The following is a 27914-nucleotide window of genomic DNA, read 5'->3' as shown; positions in this document are numbered from 1 at the left end:
AGAAGGAAATGGCAACCCACTCCAGTGTTCTCGCCTGGAGAATCCCAAGGATGGGGGAACCTGGTGGGCTGCTATCTCTGGGGTTGCACAGAGTCGGACATGACTGAAGCGACTTAGCAGCAGCAGTATCTTTACAGACAATATTCTAGAGCAAAGCACAACCACTTGCTCTTCACCTACTGTGTTTCCCTCCCTTCTTGTCATTGTTCATATATTTCCTATAAACTGGATACTCTTTCCCTCCCCTTACACCCACATTCAATTTCTAGGCATAAAAATTCCACACATTTTTCAAAAGTTTCATCCTGATATCATCAGAAGGAACTCTTCTATAAACTCTTCAAGGATGCATTTTATCTGTATTCTCTTTAAATGGCACTCAGCACTATACTGCATTTTAATTGTTGTATACATATATTTCCTTCTAGACATGAATTTATTGAGAACAGGTCTCATGTCTTAAAGGCCTACTTAGATCAACATCACTGTCTTAGGCAAAGAAACTTCCATATAAATGAAGAGTTGGATATTGTAACTTAAATTTACTAGTACTGGAACAAAACATTATCAGCATATAGCTATTTAAACTTTTCATATTTACTATATTCTGCTGACCCATCTTCCATTTACTGTCTTTTATCCAATATTTTTGTAGTAGTTCACGATGTGGCTGAGTAAAATAATAACAACAGCAGAACAGAACAGAGAAGGGGAGGTTGACACTTGGAGCCAAATTTTCAACTTTTCATTGAGTGCCTCATTGAACCTGAAAAATATCAGCCAAGCAGGAACAGCATGATACTGAAAAAAGCAAGTAGTATTTAAAACAGTGTGAGTTTATATTTAAGTAGCCACATATCTATAACATTTCAACCTTGAAGTCCTAATAATACAGTGTTCAGAAGTAATTCATCATGGCTTTTCATTCTTCTGCATATCATACAAGCAGAGGACATGACTTCCTATTGGGATAATTTTTCAGATATGTTTCTATAATGAACAGCCTTGGAAGAGAAAGTCTCCCTCCAGAGCAGAGGCAAGTTCGTTTACTGCCTATTATACAAGCTTCAGGTTCCCTACAATAAGGTAACTCAGCTATAGCATACAACCACTCTGTCTGCAGCATCTACTGAGGGATCTACATGCTGCACGTGTGGGATTTGGGAGGCAAGGTGAACTGACACAGGTATGACATTGATGGTGCTTCTTCGTCATGAGTATTAAAGTCATTTGTTTCTGATTCAGAAGGTTCGTGATCTTTTGTTCCAAGTAAAAGACACTAACTCTAGTAAAGAAAGAAGTTGGGGAGGAGGCTGCTTACTAGAATTACAGTGGGGAGATCACAGAATTTTTAAAAAGCTGAGTAGCCAAATCTCAAGAAAGATGATTCTAGGGATCTCTACAGCATGCACCTTTGAAGAGTCACTCTCTGATTCTGACGTGGAATTAATTAGCATGTTGGATGAGCCATTCATATTCTGTATATTTTAAAATCAAATTCCTGAAAGAAATTAATTATATGGTTAGTTTGGTCACATGCCCCACAGTCTATGGTAAGAAGAAGACCACACAATTGACATTCTTACCAATCAGCCTGAGTAAGAGAAGCAATAAAAAAACAATCAGACCAATAGATAAAACAAATAAAGAAACAAAAAAACAGAGATGCCCACTCCTTCTTCCTTAAGCATAAGTCTTTTTCCTATGAAGAAATTGTGATTTTCTCTTGGAAGAACAGTGATATCCCTGTAACTTATTACATTTTTCCATTTGTTTTGACTATCAGATAACCAAAAATTTAACTTAATGTTATTAACCTTACAATACCAAATACCTTACACATTGGCCCTTGTTCTTCTATCCTGACATTTTTTGAAGTAATTTTTAAGACTTTTTTATATACTTTATAAGGGGTTTCCCATAAACAATTACCATATACAGACCCCCAAACAAACGGGCTCCATGATTCCACTCTCCTATGACTTCGTATATGCTGTTCCTTTTATGTAAAATCTCTTCTCCACGTTTTCTGCCAAACAAGTCTCTACTTGTTGGGGAAGGTAGTCATGTACCTCATCATCCCTGGCTGATCATCCCTGGCACAGCAGTACAGAGCAGCCTTGGACCTGGAACGTGTCCTTACAAAGAGATAAGCAGCAGCCTTCACAGCCTGTGCTGGACACATCTCTTTGCTAGGAAATATCTTTCCCCATTCCAGGCTTGATGTGTACCTCTGCTTAAGTGTGTGTGTCATAAGGGAACTGGCAAACCCCACTACTCCATCTGTTCCCAACAGGTGGAATAAAATGGGGTCAGAGGTGTGTGTGCAGACCATCCCCATGTTGGGGGAGACCCACTAGCCTTGGGGAATGGATCAGTTGAAGGCGATCTTGCTCCACCTCTTCTCTTTGTGAGTAGCATTGTTCCATGTAGTGCCTGTGTGAGTTGTCTTTCTTACCCCAACACCTGCAAACCATGCAGTGAGTTGATGTCTGGGGACTTGCTACTCTTGGTGGCAAGAACTGTTAAGCTCTTCACTGTCCTTCACGCAGTGGAAGATGTCTCTTGCTCAACACTATTCATGGTTTAGATCTAGGCAAAGTTATTCACTGTCATTTCTGTTCCTTACATACCTTTAGAATCCAACCTGTCTTAACCTTATCTTCATTTCTTTGTTTAAACATATATATCTGCTATTAAATCAACATTTCTTTGTACAAGTCTGTATTTTTTGTTAGATCAACATATCTTTGTACAGGTCTATATCTTTTATGGAAACAGTGACAGACTTTATTCTCTTGGGCTCCAAAATCACTGCAGATGGTGACTGCAGCCATGAAATTAAAAGACACTTGCTCCTTGGAAGAAAAGCAATGACAAACCTAGACAGCATATTAAAAAGTAGTCATGTATGGATATGAGAGTTGGACCATAAAGAAAGCTGAGTGCTGAAGAATTAATGCTTTTGAACTGTGGTGTTGGAGAAGACTCTTGAGAGTCCCTTGGACAGCAGGGAGATCAAACCAGTTGATCCTAAAGGAAATCAGTCCTGAATAATAATTGGAAGGATTGATGCTGAAGCTGAAACTCCAATATTTTGGCCACCTGATGTAAAGAACTGACTCATTGGAAAAGACCCTGATGCTCAGAATGATTGAAGGCAGGAGGAGAAGTGGACGACAGAGGATGAGATGGTTGGATGGCATCACTGACTTGATGGACATGAGTTTGAGCAAGCCCCAGAAGTTGGTGATGAACAGGGAGGCCTGGCATGCTGCAGTCCATGGGGTCACAAAGAGTCAGACATGACTGAACAATTGAACTGAACTGAAATCTTTTATATTATGGCATCAACACCTACTCTGCTTCCTGACACTTATGAAGAGTTACCTGAAGGCTTATTTATTAAATTAGTAAATAAATACATGAACTAGAGCTTGCAGAGAAGCAAGGAAATCTGGATACTTCTCCTTGGAAGGTAGTTCTACAGTCTCCTTGGAAGGTAGTTCTACAGTCTCCATTTTCAAATCTTTTCCTTTTTCCTTTTATCTATTTCCCTACTACTCTCAAGAACACTGATTCTTTACTTTTTCTCATGATTTAATTATAAGTTTAATACTCAACTCTTCTTGAGACACTATATATTGTAAGATTTTCATTTTAAAAGCTAATTTATCCCCTTTTCTAATTTTAAGGTGTCCATCATGCTGCTTCCATGGTTCTATAAAATTTGGTTCATAACTTTGAGAATGTATAGTCATCATTGTAGTCAAGGCACACAGCTTACCTAATCGGTTAGTGACTAGGCTAAAACTTTCATTCAACCCACCATGATACTATCTTAAAACTTTATTTTTTCATTGTACTAAATACTATTCAATAAGCTGAAAGAAATAATACCTCTTGCAAAACTGCATAAGTTCAGACAAAACTGGAGTTATCTGCTTCATTATATACATCACAGGAAATGCCTAATATTTCCCCTGAGATTTTAATAAGCAAAACAGGGAGGTATGGAAGTTTAAAACATATAAGAACATTAATACCCACAGAAAATTGTACTCCTCATTAACGCCCTTTGAGAATTCTGCTCTGCAGCTTTGTTTCAAATAACTTTGTCAATGTTAAATAATGTTGTTTTCTTGCTTTAGTTGCTTTCTTTGTAAAACCCAAAGAAAAAAAAATTATATGCTACAATGTCACCTCTCTTTCAGAACTCATAAACAGGAAATGTTTTCTTCCTTGTTTGCCTTTTATTTTTTTTAACGATTGAAACACACTCTCTCTCTTGCTAATTGAGCCCATTCACCTGTGACAAATGCAAGCTGTGCTACAGTTAGGACAGCACAAGTGTATCAGCAGGGTCACTCACAGAATGCTCTTTGCCAGGGCAAAACTGCTGATGTCCTACCATATTCCTAGCTGTTAAATTCTAGCAGGTGAGCATAAACAAATAGCTCCATTTAGTCACAAAAGGGGAAAAGTTGAGAGGGGAGTGGAGATGTGACAATTGCTACTTCCATCCTCTTACAAAGTCAACCAGATTCTGTACAGCATAACAAATCCATTATACATGATACAGCTCCTCCACAGCAGAGACAGACTGACTTAAAGCTTCTTACTCATTTTTTAACTTAGTTTTCTATGCTGCTCCTTTTCCTGGGCTCATCTAGAACAAGGAAGTAAGAAGGAAAAAAAATCAAACAAAAATATAATCCACCGTGGCTATTCACTATAATGATGTTCTCTTTCAAAAATTCATTCTTCTGTTCTTTGTGTACCTTTTCACAGCTCAACGTGAAGTGAACTTTGAAAGCTCTTATAATTTGTGCTGCTTATTTGTTCATTATTTCAACTCTGTCTTCAACATGTATTATGATTCCTAATACATTAGAAGCAATTCTGAATTCTGAGAAAATGGATGAAGAAATGAATGAATGAAAGTTATTTTTTTCTCCCTAACTAGTCAACAAATTCTTTGATGTTAGTTTCCAGATGTTAATGTTTCCTTTTATATCTTTATAACTTGAGTAACTTTCCTGGTGACTCAGATGGTAAAGAATTTGCCTACAAGTAGGGAGATCCAGGTTCGATCCTTGGGTTGGGAAGTTATTTAGCAAACATAACTCCTTATCTTTCATTTATTAGCCATAGTTTTTAAAACAATGTAGGTTTAAATAAAAATTTATTGGTTGTACTATTTTCTAAATGGTTTTATGATTTATAAAGTCCTATTGGTTCACTGCATAGTCAGTTGAAGAGTTTTTGTAACATATTTCAGGGCTTCCCGGGTGGCTCAATAGTAAAGAATCCACCTGCTGACACATGAGACTCCGGTTCGATCCTTGGGTTGGGAAGATCCCCTGGAGTCGGAAATGACAACTCCCTCCAGTATTCTTGCCTGGAAAATTCTATGGACAGAGGAGCCTGGAGGGCTCCAGTCCATGGGGTCACAAAGAGTCAGACACAACATGACTGAGTGCACACCCACACAAACATATTTCAACTCCATCTGAGAAGCCAGTGATGCATCATTTTGTCCCTCAGGACAGAAAATGAAAAAGGTGAAATTAAACAAGAGGAACTCAAATTGACTGCATTCCTCTGACCAACAGATAGCTGGCAATTCCAGGAAAGAGCTCTTATTAATTAGACTGCATTAATTAGATACACAGAGGAAGCCCTCCTGGGGAGGAGTATGGTGGTCTGCAATGCTGCTCTCACTCCTTATCCCCAGCCACCCCACTCCCAAGGTGCCCTGACCTCAACTTGTCAGTGCTGAAACTCCCCAAGACCTAGACCATGAACTTGCTCCCAGGGGAAATGATGAGGATTATGTTGGGGGCAAATGGTTAGAGCCTGGAATAGTATTAATTATTCCTCGAGCTGGAGTATTCCTATAATCAACACTGGAAATAGGGAGCACATTTTTTAAGCTGTTCTTGTTAAAGACATAAGTCATGAGACTTCCTGAAGACTAACTGATGTGTTCCCAGAAGCTGGACGTAGAACTAGCAGTATGAAAGTACGACCATTAAAGAAAAGGGGAAAAAAAAAAAAGGGAACTTTTGTCCATGAAGTTGATCCTAGGTGAAATCAGATTTCTGTACTAATCTTGGCATGTGAACATCAAATATTGTTGGGTGATGTGTTGAGAACAGACTCACGTCCCTTTGTGTTTATACATGATTGGAAATGGTAACCCACTCCAGTTTTCTTGCCTGGGAAATTCCAAAGTCAGGGGAGTCTGGTGGGCTGCAGTTCACAGGGTCAAAAAGTGTTGTACACAACTTAGCAACTAAATAATGGCAACGATAATGGTAAACATTCCTTATCAGATCTTGTCTCCACTCCTCTTCAAACTGCTGCCATATTAATTTGTCTTTTGGATGTTTTACTCTTATCTTTCAAAGAAAGTTTGTCTGTATCTGTAGTTGGTTGCAAAACAGAATATTGTCCATGCTAGACATCCTCTATTAATACCCAGTTACTAGTGCTGTGACAAATTTAATGAAAGTCAAAAAGAATAACTTTAAGCTTCCAGAGTTTGAAAGATATGAAACAAGAATAGATTAGCACTTATACATTTCTAAGAATTGGACTGTCTAGGAAAAAATCAAATTTTCTAAGAAAAACCAAGACACTGTTTACTATATTTTAGTTGAAAGAAGTAAATCAAATGTTGGGAAGTATATATTCACTGTTTATCATAATATACCAGAAAATTTTAGTGCAAGTAAAATTAAGGCTCCTAACCCATGTATGTTGTAGAGACAATCAGGGTCCTGGCATGGGCATAGATAACTTCACTATGTAACTGTTGTTTCAAGACAGAGGAATTCATTTATGTATTCAGAAAGTAGAACTTCTTAATGTCAAGAAAATAAACTGAGGGGTTTTGTTGTTGTTGTTGTTGTTGTTTTGAGAAGGTACCATAACTTTTTAAAAAATTAATTTTTATTGGGGTATAGTTGATTTCCCCTTCATGGATCACTGCCTTGTCATGGCGAAGGTGCTTGAGCCATATGGTGTAGGGCCACCCAAGACGGACAGGTCACAGAGAAGAGTTCTGACAAAACTTAATCCACTGGAGACCGGAGCGGAGCAGAGAGGATAGTCACTCCGTCATGTTCAACTCTTTGTGACCCCATGGACTGTAGCCTATCAGGCTTCTCCATCCATGGGATTCTCCAGGCAAGAATACTGGAGTGGGTTACCATTTCCTTCTCCAGGGGATCTTCCCGACCCAGGGATCGAATTCGGGTCTCCTGCATTGAAGGCAGATGCTTTAACCTCTGAGCCACAGGGAAGCCCCACTGGAGAAGAGAATGGCAAACCACAGCAGTATACGTGCCATGAGAACCCCGTGAACTGTATAAAAAACAAAAAGATATGACATGGAAAAATGAATTCCCCAGGCCAGAAGGTGTCCAATATGCTACCAGGGGAAACCAGAGGACAACTACTATTAGTTGTTGCTCCAGAAAGAATGAAGTGGCTGGGCCAAAGTGGAAACGATACTCAGTTGTAGATGTGTCTGGTAATGAAAGTAAAATCCGATGCTGCAAAGAACAGTACTGCAGTAGGAACTGCAGTAGGAACAGTAGGAACCTGGAATGTTAGATCCATGATTCAAGGTAAATTGGACGTGGTCAGAGCTTCCCTGTTGGCTCAGCATTAAAGCTTCTACCTGAAATGCAGGAATCGCTGGTTCAATTACTGGGTCAGGAAGATTCCCTAGAGAAAGAAATGGCAACCCACTCCAGTATTCTTGCCTGGAAAATCCCAATGGACAGAGGAATCAGGAAGTCTATAATCCATGGGGTCACAAGAGTCAGACATGACTTAGGACTAAACCACCACCAACAAGCAGGAGATGGCAAGAGTAAACATCAAATTTTAGGAATCAATAAACTAAAATGGATGGGAATGTGTGAATTTCATTCAGATAGCCATTGTATTTTCTCCTGGGGGCCAGAATCCCATAGAAGAAATGGAGTAGCCCACATAATCAATAAATGAGTCTGAAATGCAGTACTTGGGTGCAACCTCAAAAATGACAGAATGATCTTGGTTCATTTCCAAGGCAAACCATTCAAAATCACAGTAATCCAAGTCTATGCCTCAACCACTAATGCTGAAGAAGCTGAAGTTGATCTGTTCTATGAAGGCCTATAAGACCTCCTAGAACTAATGCCAAAAAAAAAAAAAAAGATGTTCTATTCATCATTGGGGATTGGAATGCAAAAGTAGGAAATCAAGAGATACCTGGAGTAACAGGCACATTTGGCCTTGGAGTACAAAATGAAGCAGGGAAAAGGCTAACAGAATTCTGCCAAGAGAATGCATTAGTCATAGCAAATACCTTTTTTCAACAACACAAGAGATGGTTTTACACAGCGACATCACTAAATAGTCAATGCCAAAATCAGATTGAATTCATTTTTTGTAGCCAAAGATGGAGAAGCTATATACAATCAGCAAAAATCAAGACCAGGACCTGAATGTGGCTCTGATCATCAGCTTCTTATAGCAAAATCCAGGCTTAAACTAAAGAAAGCAGGGGAAAACAGTAGGCCAGCCAGGTATGACTTAAATCAAGTCCCCTATGAATATACAATGGAGGTGTTGAGTACATTCAAGAGATCAAAGCTAATAAACACTGTGCGTGAAGAACTATGAACAGAGGTCCATAATATTGTATAGGAGCAGTGTACAAATCCATCCCAAAGAAAAAGAAAAGCAATAAGGCAAAGTGGTTATCTGAGGAGGCTTTACAAATAGCTGAGGAAAGAAGAGAAGCAAAAATCAAAGGAGAAAGGGAAGGGTACACCCAACTAAAGGCAGAGTTCCAGAAAATAACAGAGAGATAAGAAGGCCTTCTTCAATGAACAATGCAAAGCAATAGAGGAAAACAACAGAAGGGGAAAGACTAGGGACATCTTCAAGAAAATTGGAAATATCAAAAGAACATTTCTTCCAAAGATGGGCACAATAAAGGACAGAAACAGTAGACCTTATAGAAGCAGAAGAGATCAAGAGATGGAAAAAATACATAGAAGAACTATACAAAAAAGACTTTAATGACCCAGATAGCCACAATGGTGTGGTCATTCACCCAGAGCCAGACATTCTGGAGTGTAAAGTCAAGTGGGCCTTAGAAAGCACTGCTATCAGTAAAGCTAGTGCAGGTGATGAAATTCCAGCTGAGCTATTTAAAATTCTAAAAACAGATGCTATCAAAGTGCTCCACTTAATATATCAGCAAATCTGGAAAATGCAGCAGTGGCAACAGGACAAGAAAAAGTCAATCTTTATCCCAATTTCCAAGAAGGGTAGTACTAAAGAATGTGCTAACCACCAAACAATTGCACTTATCTCCCATGCTAGTAAGGTCATGCTCAAAAACCTGCATGCTAGGCTTCAGCATTACCTGAACCGAGAACTTTCAGATGTCCAAGCTGGGTTTAGAAAAGGCAGAGGAACCAGGGATGAAATTGCCAACATTTGCTGGATCATAAAGAAATCAAGATAATTCCAGAAAAACATCTACCTCTGTTTCACTGACTATGCTAAAGCCTTTGACTGTGTGGATCACAACAAACTGTGGAAAATTCTTTAAAGACATGGGAATACCAGACCATCTTACCCATCTCCTGAAAAACCTGTACATGGTTAAAGAAGCAACAGTTAGAACCTTGTATGGAACAACTGACTTTCAGGATTAAGAAAGGAGCAGGACAAGGCTGCTTATTGTAACCCTGTTTATTTAACTTATACACCAAGCATGAGAAATGCCAGGCTGGATGAGTTACAAGTGGAATCAAGATAGGCGGGGAAACATCAACAACCTCAGATATGTGGATGATACCACTCTAATGGCAGAAAGTAGAGAGGACCTAAAGAACCTCTTGATAAGGGTGAAGGAGAAGAGTAAAAGAGCCAGCTTAAAACTAAATATTAAAAAAAAAAAAACTAATATCATGGCATCCAGCTCCATCACTTTATGGCAAATAGGAGGCAAAATGGTGAAGGCAGTGACAGATTTCCTCTTCTTGGGCTTTAAAATCACTGCGAATGGTGACTGCAGCCATGAGATTAGAAGACGACTGCTTCTTAGCAAGAAAGCTATGACAAACCTGGACTGTGTGTTAAAAAGCAAATACATTACTTTGCTGGTTCGTGTAGTCAAGGCTATGGTCTTTCTGGTAGTCATGTACAATTATGAGAGCTGGACCAAGAAGGCAGAGCACCAAAGAATTGATGCTTTTGAACTGTGGTGCTGGAAAAGACTCTTGAGGGTCCCTTGGACAGCAAGGAAATCAAATCAGTCAATCTTAAAGGAAATTAACCCTGAATACACATTGGAAGGACTAATGCTGAAGCTGAAGCTCCAATGCTTTGGTCATCTCATGTGAATAGCTGAGTCACTGGAAAAGACCCTGATGCTAAGAAAGACTGAAGGGAGAAGGAGAAGAGGGCAATAGAGGATGAGATGGCTGGATGGCATCACCAATGCAATGGATATGTACTTGAGCAAACTCCAGGAGATGGTGACGGGCAGGGAGGCCTGGCATGCTGCAGTCCACGGGGTCATGAAGAGTCAGACATGACTGGGAACTGAACAGCAACAACATAGATTATTTACAATGTTGTGTTGGTTTCTATTGTACAGCAAAATTAATCAGTTATATATATATGTGTGTGTGTGTCTATATGTGTATATATATATACGTGTGCATATATATGTGTGTGTACACACACTGGGCATGACTGGGCAACTGAACAACAACAACATAGTTTATTTATAATGTGTTTGTTTCTACTGTACAGCAAAATTAATCAGTTTCATATATAAATATATATATGTGTGTGTGTGTGCTGCTGCTGCTGCTGCTGCTAAGTCGCTTTAGTCATGTCCGACTCTGCAACCCCATAGACAGCAGCCCACCAGGCTCCCGTGTCCCTGGGATTCTCCAGGCAAGAACACTGGAGTGGGTTGCCATTTCCCTGTGTGTGTGTACACACATGTATATATGTGTGTGTGTATACACACATACACACACACTCACATGTTCACTGTTTTTTTTTCTATTCTCATGTACATCATTAAAGATTACTGAGTAGAGTTCCCTGTGTTATACAGTAGGTCCTTCTTAGTTTTCTGCTTTACATATAGAAGTGTATATGTGTCACACCCCAATCTCCCAATTTATCCCTCACCCCTTCCCCTTGGTAACAATAAGTTTGTTTTCTACATCTGTGAAACTATTTGTTTTGTAACTAAGTCCCTTTGTACCATTTTCTTAGATTCCACAAAGATTTTATATTTTTATAAAAGTTAATGAGAAGATCCAACAGTGTATGAAACAGAGATAATTATATGTTATTCAATTTCTTACTGTTGATTTTAGCATCATTATTTCTTATCTTGACCTTATAAAAAATAAAACAGTTCTGTGCTTTTGTAAGTAAGTACTTACAAAAAAGTGCTTTTTTTGTAAGTACACACACATACACACATGAAAAGAAAGTGAAAGTGAAGTTCCTCAGTTGTGTCTGACTCTTTGTGACCCCATAGTCTGTAGCCTATAAGGTTCCTCCATCCAAGGAATTTTTCAGGCAAGAGTACTGGAGTGCGTTGCCATTTCCTTCGCCAGGGGATCTTCTCAACCCAGGGATCGAATCTGGGTCTCCCGCATTGCAAACAGATGCTTTTACCATCTGAGCCACCAAGGAAGCTCATATATATATACATCAGTTCAGTTCAGTTCAGTCGCTCAGTCGTGTCCAACTCTTTGTGGCCCCATGAATTGCAGAAAGTAGGGAAAACCACTAGACCATTCAGGTATGACCTAAATCAAATCCCTTATGATTATATAGTGGAAATGAGAAATATATATACATAAACATATATATATATAGACTCAGGGTACAGTCCAACCTACATACTTTAACCTTCCAGTTTCAGAGCCATGGACAGCTTTCCTATTGTACATTTAATTCCTAATAATTACATATACAAATATATTAATAGTCTACTTGTTTTAACTATGTTAGTGGTAGAACTTGCCTCTTGTCTTTTTTTAACATTAGCACTAATGAAATCTTATCCTCAAGAATGAAAAAATTATATTTGTCATATCACCACTTGTATATTACTTCCTTTTTTGTCATTCACTTAGGCAATCAAATACCTTTGTTGAATATTTCTTTGCTTCTGTTTGCATCACCTTTATGTCTGTTCACGTCACTTCTACTTCTTCCCCTTTGCCTGCTTTTTGTTTAGCTATCATATAGTATCACAGATGCATTAGACTACACGAGAAGACATCTAAGCCAGAATTTATATCTGCTTAGTCATGAGGCTTATTTCCTCCCTGCAACTGTTTACTACCTGCAAAATGAGGAGGTTAAAACATATCAAAGTTGAACATAAAATTCTGTGTGTATGAGCATTTTTCTTAAGAAAAAGTCATTATTTATCAGCTTTTTGGAGTATTTTTTAAACCATAGCTGGTGTACCACTCAGACTAGCCAATCAACATTCACTTTTCCTTTTATTTTCTAAAATAACCCAGACAATAAGAAGAGTCATTTTCTACAATTCAGCTTCAAAAAATGTTCATATATTTCCAAAGAAGGAAAATTTCCAATGGTGTGTGTACTTAGTTAGCTTGAAACCTAATGCTGTCAGGTACAGAAATTCAGTAAGTATAACAACAAAACCCATTAGAAACCATGTTTAAATAAACAGAATATGGGTAATTTTAGAGTGCCATTAATACACTTAAAACAAAGGATGCAATATACAAATATATTTAAAAATAAAAAGAAATACAGTGTGTTGAGGTGATAGAATACTATATAATAATGATTTTTAATCCAATTATTGATGACTTAATCTATATTACTATTAATGTTTGGAAAAATATGATGGTTGTACATGTTATTTATGTCAACATTTCAGACAATACATTTATTAAAAGCTAACATGAGTTTGCAGATGGACATATCTCCACCTCCAAAAAAAAAAAAAAATATATATATATATATACACACACACACACATATATATATATATATATATATATATATATATATATATGGTGAAATGTGGCTTTTTCTCATAGTCTCATGGACAGAAGAGAATTATGTCGCCTGACCACCATGTAGCTTTATATGGTTAAGAAGGCCTGCCCTAAGGGACTATGTCCAGAAAGCTGTTTACTGGAATTTCACAGGGTAGGATACAAGAAATGGAATACTTCCAGTCATATCAGTAAACAAGAATTTGATAGTAATCAGCTATTCCAGATCTCCAAATGTAAATTCCTGAGCCCAAAGGGCACTCAGAAAGAATATCTATGTGATCGGGCAGCCACCAAGCTTCAGCCACTCCCTACAGTGAGCATAGAGGAACTCAGAATGTGAAAAACGCAGGATACTGTCCCCAGATAACTGAGATCATATGAAAAGAATGACTTCAGTGAGTCCAGACTCTTGCATCTTACCATACATACAAAAGCACTAAATTCCTTAACTTGGGATATCTGGTTTTCTTTAATTCACAAAATACTTTTGATGTTCAGACTACCTACCCTTTGGTGTAAACCTCTATATAATCTGATTCCTCCCCCCACTTCCTTGGAGCAGTTCTCCCAGGGTTACTTGAGATGCTATCTCCCAGGACTGAAGTCCTAAAAATTACCACAAAATAAAACATAACTCTCAACCTTAAGGTTGCAACTATTTTTTAAGTTGACAATATGATGCTAAAGAGCCTCATGATGAAAGTGAAAGAGGAGAGTGAAAAAGTTGGCTTAAAACTCAACATTCAGAAAACTAAGATCATGGCATCTGGTCCCATCACTTCATAGCAAATAGATGGAGAAACAATGGAAACAGTGACAATTTTTTTCTGGGGGAGGGGGGGGGGCTCCAGAATCACTGTACATGGTGACTGCAGTCATGAAATTAAAAGACGCTGCTTCTTGGAAGAAAGTTATGACCAACCTAGACAGCATATTAAACAGCAGGGACATTACTTTGCCAACAAAGGTCCATCTAGTCAAAGTTATTGTTTTTCCAGTAGTCATGTGTGGATGTGAGAGTTGGACTGTAAAGAAAGCTGAGTGCCGAAGCATTGATGCTTTTGAACTGTGGTATTGGAGGAGACTCTTGAGAGTCCCTTGGACTGTAAGGAGATCCAACCAGTCTATCTTAAAGGAAATCAGTCCTGAATATTCATTGGAAGGACTGATGCTGAAGCTGAAACTCCAATACTGTGGCCACCTGATGCAAAGAACTGATTCATTGGAAAAGACCCTGATGCCAGGAAAGACTGAAGGCAGGAGGAGAAGGGGACAACAGAGAATGAGATATTTGGATGGCATCACCGACTCAATGGACATTAATTTAAGCAAACTCTGGGAGTTGGTGATGGACAGGAAGGCCAAGCATGCTGCAGTCCATGGTGTCACAAAGAGTCATACAGAACTGAGCAACTGAACTGAACTGATGATGCTGCATGGATTGGAATTCTATTTTTCCAACCCTGACTCTAAGCAGGAACTGGCTGGTCATTCCAAGAGAAGTTTAAATCCCCTATGGCCACACTACACTGAATACCAATCTCTGCAGAGAAAATGTGTATACAGCCTGTTCACATTAGATAAACATAGGCACTGTACTAATTCACAGCATTAACTAATATTTTGCAGAGTATATTTCATGGAAATAAAGAACCAGTAAGCTCTACCTGGCAAATCCTAAAGAAACAACTGTTAGGATTTCATAGAGAGATTAGCAAATGATTCATACAGAAGGCAACAACTTTCTTTTATACCAACAACAACCACCAGAGTGTAATGGAGGGAAAATAGCACATTGATGACAGCAACAAAACCCTTTTCATAAAACACTTAGGGTTAGCCAAATAAGAAATATGCAAATCCTATATTTAAGAAAAGAGACAGAAAAAATTTTTTTAAATGTTTTCAAGGAGAGAAGGATGATTTGAAATTATCTCTATGTAATGTAGGAAGGAATACTGCAAAGGTGTCTTCCTCAAATTAACCTATAAATGGAAGTAAATCCAGTAAAATATAAAGTTTATTTTCAATGTTACAAGTCAATTCTAAAGTGTATGTAAAAGAATAAATAAATGAAATGTATGCAGATCACATGAAATCAAATATGACACCTCTTTCACTCTTTACCCTATATTCAGTTCAGTTCAGTTCAGTTCAGTCTCTCAGTCATGTACGACTCTTTGTGACCCTATGGAATGCAGCACACCAGGCCTCCCTGTCCATTACCAACTCCCGGAATCTACCCAAACTCATGTCCATCGAGTTGGTGATGCTATCCAACCATCTCATCCTCTGTCATCCCCTTCTCCTCCCACCCTAAATCTTTCCCAGCACCAGGGTCTTTTCAAATGAGTCAGCTCTTTGCATCAGATGGCCAAAGTATTCGAGTTTTAGCTTCAACATCAATCCTTCCAATGAACATTCAGGACTGATTTCCTTTAGGATAGACTGGTTGGATCTTGTTGCAGTCCAAGGGACTCTCAAAAGTCTTCTCCAACACCACAGTTCAAAAGCATCAATATTTCAGTGCTCAACTTTCTTTATAGTCCAACTCTCACATCCATATATGACCACTAGAAAAACCATAGCCTTGACTGAGTACAGGGTACTACTGGTGTGTGTGTGTATATACATGCACATGTGCACTCAGCTGTGTCTGACGTTTTTTGCAACCTCATGGACTGTAACCCGCCAGGCTCCTCTGTTCATGGAATTTGCCAGGGAAGAACACTAGGGTGGGTTGCCATTTCCTCCTCCAGGGGATCTTTCCAACCCAGGGATCTTATCAACTGTGCCACCTGGGAAGCCCACTCAATGTTATTAGAAGCACACAACTAATTGAATCAATGAATGAATATAGTCCAAGTAATTAATCTGTAATCTGTGGCAAATAGGTAACAAGAACCTACATATTCCTGAAAAAAAAAAAAAAATAGCATATCACATATAAGAATATTCCATGAGGTTACCCACCACCTGTTATGACAAAGCAGCATATTCTAGACTAGTATGGGCACCATGAATAAGTACAAAAGCAGAAAAATATGTGTTTAGACACCGTACAAAAGATAGTGACATGCCACAATCTTTGAAAGGAGGTAAAATCCCAGTTATGCTTGATTCTCTTCCCGGGAACAATTTTCCGACAATGGCATAGAAAGGAGGAGACCAAGCCAAATGTGGCAGTCTTTTAACAGAAACCACATAAAGACTTTACAGAAGAAAACAATTACACATCAGTATATTTCACTAATATAAATATAAAAATCCTCAACAAAATATTAACAAACCAAATCCAGAGATATAGTGAAAGTCGCTCAGTTGTGTCCAGTTCTTTGAGACTCCAAGGACTGTACAGTCCATGGAATTCTCCAAGCCAGAATACTGGAGTCAGTAGCTGTTCCCTTCTCCAGGGAATCTTCCCAACCCAGGGATAAGAGCCTTGTAAGAAAGAGACATTCCATCATCAAGCAGAACAATGACAAATACTCTAAAGAAAGTCCAAACAGAACTAGCTCATGTGATGTGGAGGGAATAATGGTTATTTAAACAACAAAACCTGCAAACTAGGATCAAGACAAATTCTGTGTAAATGTATAGAGAAAACAATACATAATTTTCTTTACAGAGCATGACTAAATCCCTTCAACTGAAACACCTCTCTGGCTACTGCTAGTACACTGAGACCCAGTAGACCATTAGTAGCCAATAGTGTGCTTAGATGGGCAAAAAAATTATCACATGGTCCCTTTACAGAATTCAGTGTTAATGAGCTTTAACTCTAATGTGTTAAGATTTCATAGGTTAAAATGTATGTGATTTGTAAGGAATAATTAAGGTTAAGGCAACAGAGAGAATGAGATGGTTGGATGGCATACCAAATCAATGGACATGAATTTGAGCAAACTCCAGGAGATAGTAAAGGACAGGGAAGCCTGACGTGCTGCAGTCTATGGGGTTATAAAGAGTTAGACATGATTGAGTGACTGAACAGCAACAAAGGTTAATCTGCAGCATTCGTTTCCAGATAAACAGCATTTGTTCTTCAATGAACCAACTTAGTTGTAAATTTTGCTTTTACTTCATCATACTTCCAGCACTTACATTCCCCAACCCCATGAGATCCAGAAATCAAGATCACTAATACAAAGCTGGTTTTCCAGGTAATAAATCTTTCGGAAAAATGAAAAGAGCCTTACTGTGTCAGAGATAACAGACCTGGAGAAATAGCCCTCACAACCAATTTACTGTCTTGGAAACTTGGAAGGATAAGAATTGCTTAAGAAAGGAGAGAATATCTATTTCAGTCTCTGAACTACCTTTCCTTTGCTTCATCTCAAATTTAAGGCATTTAGTCTAAGACTGATAGTGTTTTCATCCTGGCTATAATGTCATTCCTGGGCTTTGCCCTCCGGAGCATTCTTTGTCCTTTCTAGTCTCCACAATACATGGAGAGGGGACTGGTTAGGACAGGATGCATTGTATTAGTTTACTGATTAAAATCAGCTGGTTGTGGCTCAGCTATGCTATTCCAAAGCACAGGGGAATCTAGAAGGCCAGCAGAAAGAAAAGTCAGGGTATTTCTCCCTCCCCTTCCCACTCAAACTCAGGCAATGTCTCTGGCATTCACTGCATCTCCTATGTGGCTTCAGCTCTCACCAGACAGGTAACTGGGTGACTCCAACCCCTTGATCCCTTTAACCATGCTGTCTCCCCTTACTGCTCTAATCTAGTACTGGTGATGGTGGCTTCCTGCTGCTGCTAAACTGAACTGCCTCACCATCCCATTTGTTTTCTACCCATTTAGTTGATGCCCTGAATATATTATTTCTAATTTAAATACTTGAAAAGGTTTCTATTTTCCTAGATAGACTCTGACAATCACTCTTCATAGGAAGACACACATCAAAATAAAATTCTAAGAGTTTCCTGCTAAGAAAAAGACTAATTGTTCGTCAGCACATAGTAAGAATACGTCCCTTTAGATGGCATTTGTGGGGTTTGTTCGTAGTAGTTTTTACTTCTTTTGCTACTGGCTCTGCACTTGCTAAGAGGACACTGTGATTTCTCTTACTTTTGTTCTTGCCTGCAGGCTCGAACTGAGAGATCTACAAGTGTTGTCCCAGAACTTACTAGACCTTTTGATTTCAATACTAACTTACTTTTGTAGATGCTTTATAGCTACTTCTACAATCCTTACTGATTCCTACAAATAGTGGACATCAGCTGTGTTTGGCTGATCAAAATTCTTTCCCTTTTAGTCTGGTAAATAAAGATAGGTTTTCTAGAGTGAATTGATTCCATTAAAGGAATAAGAGAACACTCCTCCTCTCCTGACCACAATAGTGGTCATATTACCTGAGCTGGGCCAATGGGAAAAGCCTGTACTCTGACCACAGTGACTGGGTAAGTGATTTGCAAGTTTAACAAGAGGCCAGTAAGAGCCCATACTCCCACCCCATGCTGGACTATTATGACCACCATAGCCTCTTCCAATTGGATCTGATATGGCAGACCTGAAGATGCACTGCTCAGATCCTTCTACGAGGAAAACATTCATACAAGGGCTGAATCTAAAGTTATTAGTGCTTTCAGGATCTTACCTAAGTTTCTAAACTCATCTCCACCTGAGATTATGCACTTCCCAGACAGGCTGCCTCCAGCAACTGAGCAAGGTGAGGTAAAAAGGGCTCATTCTTAGGAAACTGACAAGCTAATTTTTCCAGTTCTCAGTAGGGTTGAGGCTTTGTTGGACATGAATCCCAGTTAAACTAAGAACAGCATGGCAACCCAGGACCCAGACCCCTTGGACAGAACGTCTAGGTCATGACTATAGGCAGGACATTAAAGTGAGCAAAGATGATAGTTAAGATTAAGAAAAATTTAGGATGAATACTAGAGGGGGAGAAAAAGTACCAGTTATGACCCCCACACACACACTCCCAAGACAAACTTCAGTGACAGGTGCTGTGGTTCTTCCCACTAAACGCTCTTCCAAATATAGCTTTAAGTAGAGCTGAGCAGCACAACAGGTAAAATGTAGCAAACATGAAGATCCCCTCTGAGGGTATAGCTTTCTGCCCAAGTGGACAAAGTGCAGTCAGCAGACAGTCTCCAACCATTGGCTCCTTCAGGGCCTGATGCAGTTCTGTAGTCGCTGAGATCCAACCTTGCTGCAGGTCACACACTTCCCAGGGTGGCATGCTTCTAGTAACTGAATAAGGCAGGGGTATGAAGGCCCAGCTATTGGGGCCTGTGCTGTGGGTGCTTACTTGCTCAGTCGTGTCTGACTCTTTGTGACCCCAGGGTCTGTAGCCCGCAAGGCTTCACCGTCCATGGGAATTCTCCAGGCAAGAATACTGGAGTGGGTTGCCATTCCCTTCTCCAGAGGATCTTCCCAATCAAGGGATCGAACCAGGTCTCTGGCATTGCAGGCAAATTCTTTACCATCTGAGCCACAAGAGAAGCCTGATGTGAGATAATTCTAAAAGGCCACTCATTCCAAATTTCCTTATCACACTGCTTGAAGATTTGCTGAAACTAAATTTCAACTTGACAACTCCCTCTGCCCAATCCTGTTTCCCCTCTTCTTCCTCTCACAGGTGTCGATTCCTAATAAATAGCATGGACCACAAACTCCATCTTTGTATCTGCTTTCGAAGAATGAAACCTTTGACCACTGCTAAGCACATGAGATTATTGGACCCCTGGTCATCATCTGACCAGCACTTCCAAGTGAAATTGACACTGATGACACCATCTGAGATCCATGTTGTGCTTCAATCCATGCCTAAAGCCAAACAGAATCCTGGACTTTGCACTTTTGTAAGTCAGTAAATTTAAATTATTATTATTGATACTACCTGTATATGTATCAGTTCAGTTCAGTTTAGTCTCTCAGTCGTGTCCAACTCTTTGTGACCCCATGAATCGCAACACGCCAGGCCTCCCTGCCCATCACCAACTCCCAGAGTCTACCCAAACACATGTCCATTGAGTTGATGATTCCATCCAACCATCTCATCCTCTGTCATCCCCTTCTCCTCCTGCCCTTAATCCCTCCCTGCATCAGGGTCTTTTCAAATGAGTCAGCTCTTTGCATCAGGTGGCCAAAGTATTGGAGTTTCAGCTTCAACATCAGTCCTTCCAATGAACACCCAGGACTGATCTCCTTTAGGATGGACTGGTTGGATCTGCTTGCAGTTCAAGGGACTCTCAAGAGTCTCCTCCAACACCACAGTTCAAAAGCATAAATTCTTTGGTTCTCAGCTTTCTTTATAGTCCAACTCTCACATCCATACATGACCACTGGAAAAACCATAGCCTTGATATGTATAGGGGATTTCAAATATACTTCTATCATGTATAAGTATACAGTCTTGATTAACAAAATACAAAGACCACCAAATTTATTTTTAAAATGAAAATGAAGACAGACTATGAATGTTTATGAAAGAAACAGAATTTCGTTCCACCATGTCTTGTCCTAAAAAAAGACACACTGATTCTGGGCTTAGTCTCTTCTATTCCTAACTCAGTTAACAGAAAATATGAATCTTTATCACCATTTACCTCTACAAGGTACTTGGTTTTCGACCATTTCCCAGGAAACATCTGCCCAGCTTTTAAAATGCTGTTTTAAAAAACATTACAGGCATAATAGACGGCTTCTTATCATGTGTAAAGCCCAGTAGAAAAGCAAGAGTAGTAAAAGAAATAAATTATATAGATGGATTAACATGCCTCTGCAACTGACAAGCAGGTGAGTCTACTTTCAACATACTTTATAGTCCATAGTTTATAAGCAGCCTTGAGGGATGGATTTCTTGCCACTTTATTATCTAAATACATGGATTAACCATATGAATAAAGAAAATACCTGTGGGAGAAATCTTGAAAATATTCATAAATATTACTTAAAGTTTCTATTTGAAATGCCAATTTTCAAAAACAGAAGAATGGAAAATAAAGTGTAATACTAAAATTCAACAACTACAACACACAATCTGCAATCCTAGTAGATCATTACTATTATCCTGTATTCTTAAGTGACAACTGTGTGTAGCATAGGTGAAGCAAGTTGCTCAGAGTAACGATGAATAAATCATGAACCTGAAAATTGTTGTCAGTTTCTCTATCACTGGGGTCAAGAGTAATGGCACCAGGCTAGTCTCACTGCACTGCTTTTTGGGGGAATAGACACATAAACTGTGAAGGGTCATACAATGGAGTACCACATAGCAATAAAAGGAAATGAATGAACAGACAAAGCTGATGATAACAGAAACCGGAATCATTAGACCATGAACACATTGACTGATGTGACACCCCATAGAGTAGCACAGAGAAATTCTAGGGTTATATATACCTAAATATGCCACCATCCTGACACTCTACTTAAACTTATTCATCCAATTTTGAATTGCTGATTTCAGTTTCAGTAACAGAGTTTCTCAGATTTGTCTGTGTTCTGAGATTTTGCACTATAATCAGAAACATGTATTTATAAGCAAACCAGAAAAATCATTTATGTGCTCATTAGTAATCATATCAGCTAGTAACTACATAGGTTCATGTCACCTTATGGAACAAACAGATTATTTTAAAGTGAGGTAAAAAATCAATTTTTATAAATGAAAGTCAATTTGAATTCTACTTTCAAAATTTATTTTTGCTCACTTCTCCATTCAAATCAACCCCAAAATTAATTATCTGAAATTACATAAATGTTATGCTTCCTAAATATATTCCTTTAATAAAACTTGCTATCTGCTGTATGAGTTTCTCCCTTTTCTTCTTTTTGCTCAAAGCTATTCCACTGATGGACAGAAGAAAGTTCTGCTTTCTTTTGTTTTGTTTTACTTATTAGGGTATTTGATAGAGAGTAACTAGAAGAACAAAAAGACCAAGTAGAAATCATTCAGAGTCAGGCCCCCTTCTCTGAGCCAGACATCATTTATGAGGCTTGCTAATCCAAGGCTTTACTAGAAAACCTTGATTATTAGAGGTTTAGGACTCTGAAAGTCTTGTTAACAACCTCCCTAAGCAGACTGAGAACTTGGGAAAATTGCAATCTCTTTCTAGACTGCATTTTAAACAAATTTCTCCCTGACTGTTTTTCAGAGCTAACATATTTCTGTGCTTGGAAAATTGAACAAACAACTGGATTCTGGCCTTGCAAAGGTCTCTTCTTTGTTCAGGATGGTGGCATTTCAGCTACCACAAGTCATCCACATTTTGAGTCTCAGAATTTCCCAGGCCACCCTTGAAAACAAGGTCAGACATATTTCTGTGAAGAGAAATGATGTTCCCCATGCTAAATTAAAACAACTCTGATGGCCAACAGGCACCTGAAAAGATGCCCAATATCACTGATTACTAGACAAAGGCAAATCAAAACTACAAAGAGGTATCACCTCACACCAATCAGAATAGCAAACATTAAAATGTCCACGAATAATAAACGTTGGAGAGGATGTGGACAAAAAGGAACCCTCCTACATTGTTGATGTGAATGTAGATTGGTACAGCCACTCTACAGAACAGTATGGAGGTTCCTTTAAAAAAATATATATATATATAGTTATCATATGATCCAGCAATACCACTCCTGGACACATATCTCAAGAAAACTCTAATTTGAAAATATATATGTGTCCCAATGTTCACAGCAATACTATCTACAGTAGCCAAAATGTGGAAGCAACTTAAATGTTCACTGACAAAGGAATGACTAAAGAAGGTGTGCATAAAGGCAAGGAACTAGTACGCAGCCATAAAATAAATGAAACAATGCCAGTTGCAGCAGCATGGATGGACCTAAAACTTATCATAGTAAGTGAAGTAAGTCAGACAAACATTATATGAGATCACTTATATATGGAATCTAAAAAAAAAAAAAAAAACCATATCCAAAACGGAAAGAGATTCACGGACACAGATAACAAACTTATGGTTACCAAAGGGTCGGGAGCTGGAGATGAGGAGGTAAATTAGAGGTTGGGATTAATATATACACATTACATTTCAAATAGGTAAACAACAAGGACCTACCATACAGCACAGGGAATCATATTCAATATCTTATAATAACCTATAATAGAAAGAATCTGAAAAATAGCATATATATATGTGTGTATAACTGAATCACTTTGCTGTACATCTGAAACTAATATCACACTGTAAATTAACTGTACTTCAATTTTTAAAAATCCATTTAAAAATTCATGATGACCTCATATGCATTAAAACTTCACTCAGAGCAATATAATTTTGACTCCCTGTTAAGAGAAGGAACTGAATCTTTCATGTACTTTATTCTGTGTGAGAGCTAAAAAAAAATAGTATTACTTATTAACAGTGAACATAATTATGTAATTATTACAATGCTTCCCTGGTGGCTCAGCTGGTAAGGAATCCGCATGCAATGAGGGAGACCTGGGTTCAGTCCCTGGGTTGGGAAGATCCCCTAGAGAAGGGAAAGGCTACCCACTCCAGTACTCTGGCCTGGAGAATTCCATGGACTGTATAGTCCATGAGATCACAAAGAGTCAGACACAACTGAGCAACCTTCTCTAGGCACTATTACTATGCTAGACACATCATAAGTGTCCAATACATTCTCATTGATTGACTGACATGTAAATGAACTGTGTGATTCTTTATGATATTTTATAGATTTGATAGTTCAGAAAAACACATTATTCATTCAACAAATAAGCAAAAGTCTAGCACCTAAATGTCCAGCTCAATTGTTCTGTCCATCCTTTGGTGTGGGTGAGAGGCTATTTAACCTAGATTCAACTGATCAGAGTTATGTACACTTGACCTTCCATAACACAAATAAAGCAGAATTAAGATAGGTACAAAAGAGAAATGACAAGTCAACATCCAACTCCCAAAATCTACACAAAGAAGCATTTTTAGTACTGAACTACCTGATGTTCAAGTATCTGCAGAAAGGAAAAAAGGGACCTGGTTCTGGCCCTATAGGACTTTACAGTACACAAAATTCTAATCTCCAGAATCAAAACTATTAAAAGATAAGGTAATTGTGATATACAAAGTTTAAAGGTGAAAGTGCTTTCAGTTGAAGCTGATTGAACACATGATTGAAATGGATGGGAGGAGAGAAGTCAGGGAACTTGTTCACTTACCCTGACACAGGGAAGAAGTTGTTGGGTTTTTCTTTTTTTTTTTTTTTTAACTGACATGCCGCCAGACCGCCGCGCGTCCCGTCGGCCCCGCGCCGCCCCCGCGCCGCCCCCGCGCCGCCCCCGCGCCGCCCCGCGCCGCGCCGCCCCGCGCCGCCCCGCGCCCCTCCTGCGGCCTGTTGGGTTTTCCTAAGTGTTGTTTCAGTTTTATTTTGTTTTTGCCCTTTGGTGGTGGTTTAATTGCGTCCAATTCTTATGACCCCATGGACCGTAGCCTGCCAGGCTCCTCTGTCTATAGGATTTCTCAGGCCAAAATACTGGAGTGGGTTACCATTTCCGTCTTCAGGGATCTTCCCAAGCCAGGGATTGAACCTGCATTGCAGGGTCTCCTGCATTGCAGGCGGACTCTTTCCTTACAGGTGGATTCTTTACTGAGTAAGCTATAAGGGAAGCATTTGCCCTTTAGTCTTTGTTTAATCCTCATACTCTGTTTTCAAGAAAGAATCTTTTTCCTAGAAAAAAAGCTCACCAATTCAATATTGCTAATTTATCTGTACTTGAAATGCCATCTGCAGGATATTAGATAATTATCCTTTTTAATGCCAAATTTACATAGGCTGGCCAATTTCTTGGTTACTTAAATAATACTGCTACCCTTGGATAAAGACTCGCCTACATGAAAAACAGTTTTACTTTTGGTCACACTGGTCAGCCCAAGTTGGAAAAGGTATAGAGAAATACTCTAAACACTGACTTCCTGACATTGAGTAAATTTCATGAAATCCTAAGTGGTTATTCTAATATTTGAATAGGAAGCTATACAGACATTTCTGATAGACTCACTGGCACTACTCTTGATCAGTACTGAATGAGTTGTTCACTGGCAAAACAGAAGCCACCCTATGAATCATGGATGTAAAGGGTTTTATAAAGAATTAAGGGCTTATACTTTTCTTAGAAGAAATGGGAGAGCAGAGATCAGGGAAGCTTCCACCAAAAGTTAAGAGAGCTGCCTCTAAAAATTAGAGGGCTTGTCTCAGCCCCAAACACTAAAGCTACTGATAAAAGATTTTGTCTAAAAGATGCTGCAATTCTATAGTATCTCTGGAAAGATCCAATGAACTGACTTTAAGTGAGTCCACTTAGCTGTGGTTCTCAAGGGCTCAACTTTTGAGAATATGTCCTTTCATGGGAAAGCTCAAATCTGGGACTCCACAAGAAAGAGGATTCTGGGAAATATAGTTCCCAGCTTCTTAAGCTCAGATGCAACTTTAGACAAGAGTGTCAGGTCCCCACTGGACTGCAAATGGTGCAATACAAGTCCCCCTCAAAATATGCTTCACTTTCTAAAATACTGTTCCTGATAAGATATTACTACCTTAAAAGATATTACTTTAAGACACTACCTTAAGATATTCCTACCTTATTACTACCTTTATGTTCCATTTAAAAGAGAAGAGGAATCTGAGGAGAAAAAAGTGTGAGAAACACACCATATTTTAACACTGGTTTGGAAATTAATAATGAACAATAGCATAGAAAAGTACTAAAAAGCTGAGAAGAAAAAGTAAGTCTGACTTCATTTAACCCGACACTTCATACTTATTGGATCAAAGAGTTCTTTTTCTTTTCATGGAACACTTCTTAATAAAGTTCCACAGTGAGCCATTATATAAGCCCTCATTCTAACGGATGTTTTCAGCATCCTTGAAGATTATTAATCAAACTGTGGTTAAATGAAGCATACGAATGAATGAATTTATCTCTTCTCCCTTCTGACACTCTACTGAAATCATAGTATTGGTATTTTTAAGGCATAAGCCCCCAAAACCAAAAGAACTAGAAAGAAAAACATCAAAGATGACAGATTTCGACAGTTTTGAAAGATAGATAATAAATGCAAAATTAGTGACTAGGGAATGTGATTTAAGATATTTAACAATCAGCATGACCTGTGTAACAGCCAATCAGAAGGGAAACCAGGAAAATTTAGAGCTAAGTCTTGGTAGCTCCCTGCTGGGCTAGATAGTAACACTTTCACTGATGGATAGTGGAGAGCTGAAAGCCCCAGGGAGATAATTTGGGGCTATGGGAGGTAGGGAATACTCAGTAGGTTACGGTTTGAAACTATTTATGAATTGATGCAGAAGTATTTCAGGAATTTAACAGTTGGTAAACCATTCCAGGAAGAAGGCATTCAGGTCAGAGTGGTGAAAGCCTTAAACTTTGTATGTATAAAATACAGTCTGAGCCTGTATCACAGTGACTGTGACCGTAATAGAAGAAGTTCTATTGGCATGCATGCCAGTGCTTTATAAGCTATAATATGCTATCCACACATACTATTTGTTAAATATCATTACTATGTTAATATTTCTCCTTTATAAGCTAAAAAACACTAAATGCATACTATTTATTATGTTAAATATTGTTAATATATGATAATATTTCTCCTACAACTGCCAGCATGGTGCTTGCTTCTTAAAATTAGGAAATTACTAGAAAATTCCATACCCTTTTTTGCATTTCCATTTTGTTTCATGTTCACAAATAAGAACAAAAAAGTATATTTACAGCAAGAATATATGCTCTAAGTGATTCCTCAAATGTATTCTCAGTAAACAAAGCTAATCTCTCTTAAACTGGCCCAACAATCCTAATACCACTAGGATTCCTATCAGAATAAACTCTTACCTTCTGGAATCACCTTTCCTCAAATATGAGTAGCTGCTCCTCCACTGTCACCACCTTTCCCACATGTACACACACAAATCATGTACCTGCCTGCCATCTCTGCCTCTCCTGACTCTCAATAAATGTGTGTTGGCTCTTTCTTCAACAAACACATGCCCCAGCAACTTTAAAGGGCTGCCCACAAACTAAGAGAAGGCAATGGCAACCCACTCCAGTACTCTTGCTTGGAAAATCCCATGGATGGAGGAGCCTGGTAGGCTACAGTCCATGGGGTTGCAAAGAGTCGGACACGACTTAGTGACTTCACTTTCACTTTCACAAACTAAAGACTACTTTGAAAGGTATGGAGGGAAATCTTTGTTTTTGTTGCTTCACTCCTAAGCTTTCATTATTATTATTATTTTTTTAATAGAACCTACTGTATCCAGGATTCTTGACTTTACTCTGAAAAATTACAGGAAAAAATTAACATTACTATTTAGCTAAAGATTGTTAAGGCTGAATACTTGACATATTCTCAAAATTAAGTAACAATAATTTGTAGACATCATTAGACATTTCTAGCTACTTGTAGAAGGACAACTCAGGTAAAAGTTTAAGTGGGCTGCTGGTTGAAATGGAAATCTGTTTTATTGTCCTTTGGATTCACACGTTAATTTAACCTCAATAACTCTGTTAAACACTAAACAGAATTCTTTCTCTCCTTTTTTTCTTTTTTGATCTTTTAAAATTTTATGATTATACTTTGGCCATACTGACCTCTCACAATCCTGCCATCTCACCTCTCATGATCCTGCCATCTCATCCTGCTGAAAACACAAGATGCCACTGAACTATTTATTGTCTAAGCTTTCATATTCATGGACCAATTGCCCCAAGAGATTTTTTTTAAAACTTTATTACAAGGAATTGGCTAGTACAATTGTAAGGGCTGTACATAGTACATAGGACAGGCCATCAGGAAGGGAAAATG

This window comes from Bos indicus x Bos taurus, chromosome 1 (assembly GCF_003369695.1).
Source record: "Bos indicus x Bos taurus breed Angus x Brahman F1 hybrid chromosome 1, Bos_hybrid_MaternalHap_v2.0, whole genome shotgun sequence".
NCBI classification, from domain to species: Eukaryota; Metazoa; Chordata; class Mammalia; order Artiodactyla; family Bovidae; genus Bos; species Bos indicus x Bos taurus.
This window is presented reverse-complemented; position numbering follows the sequence as displayed.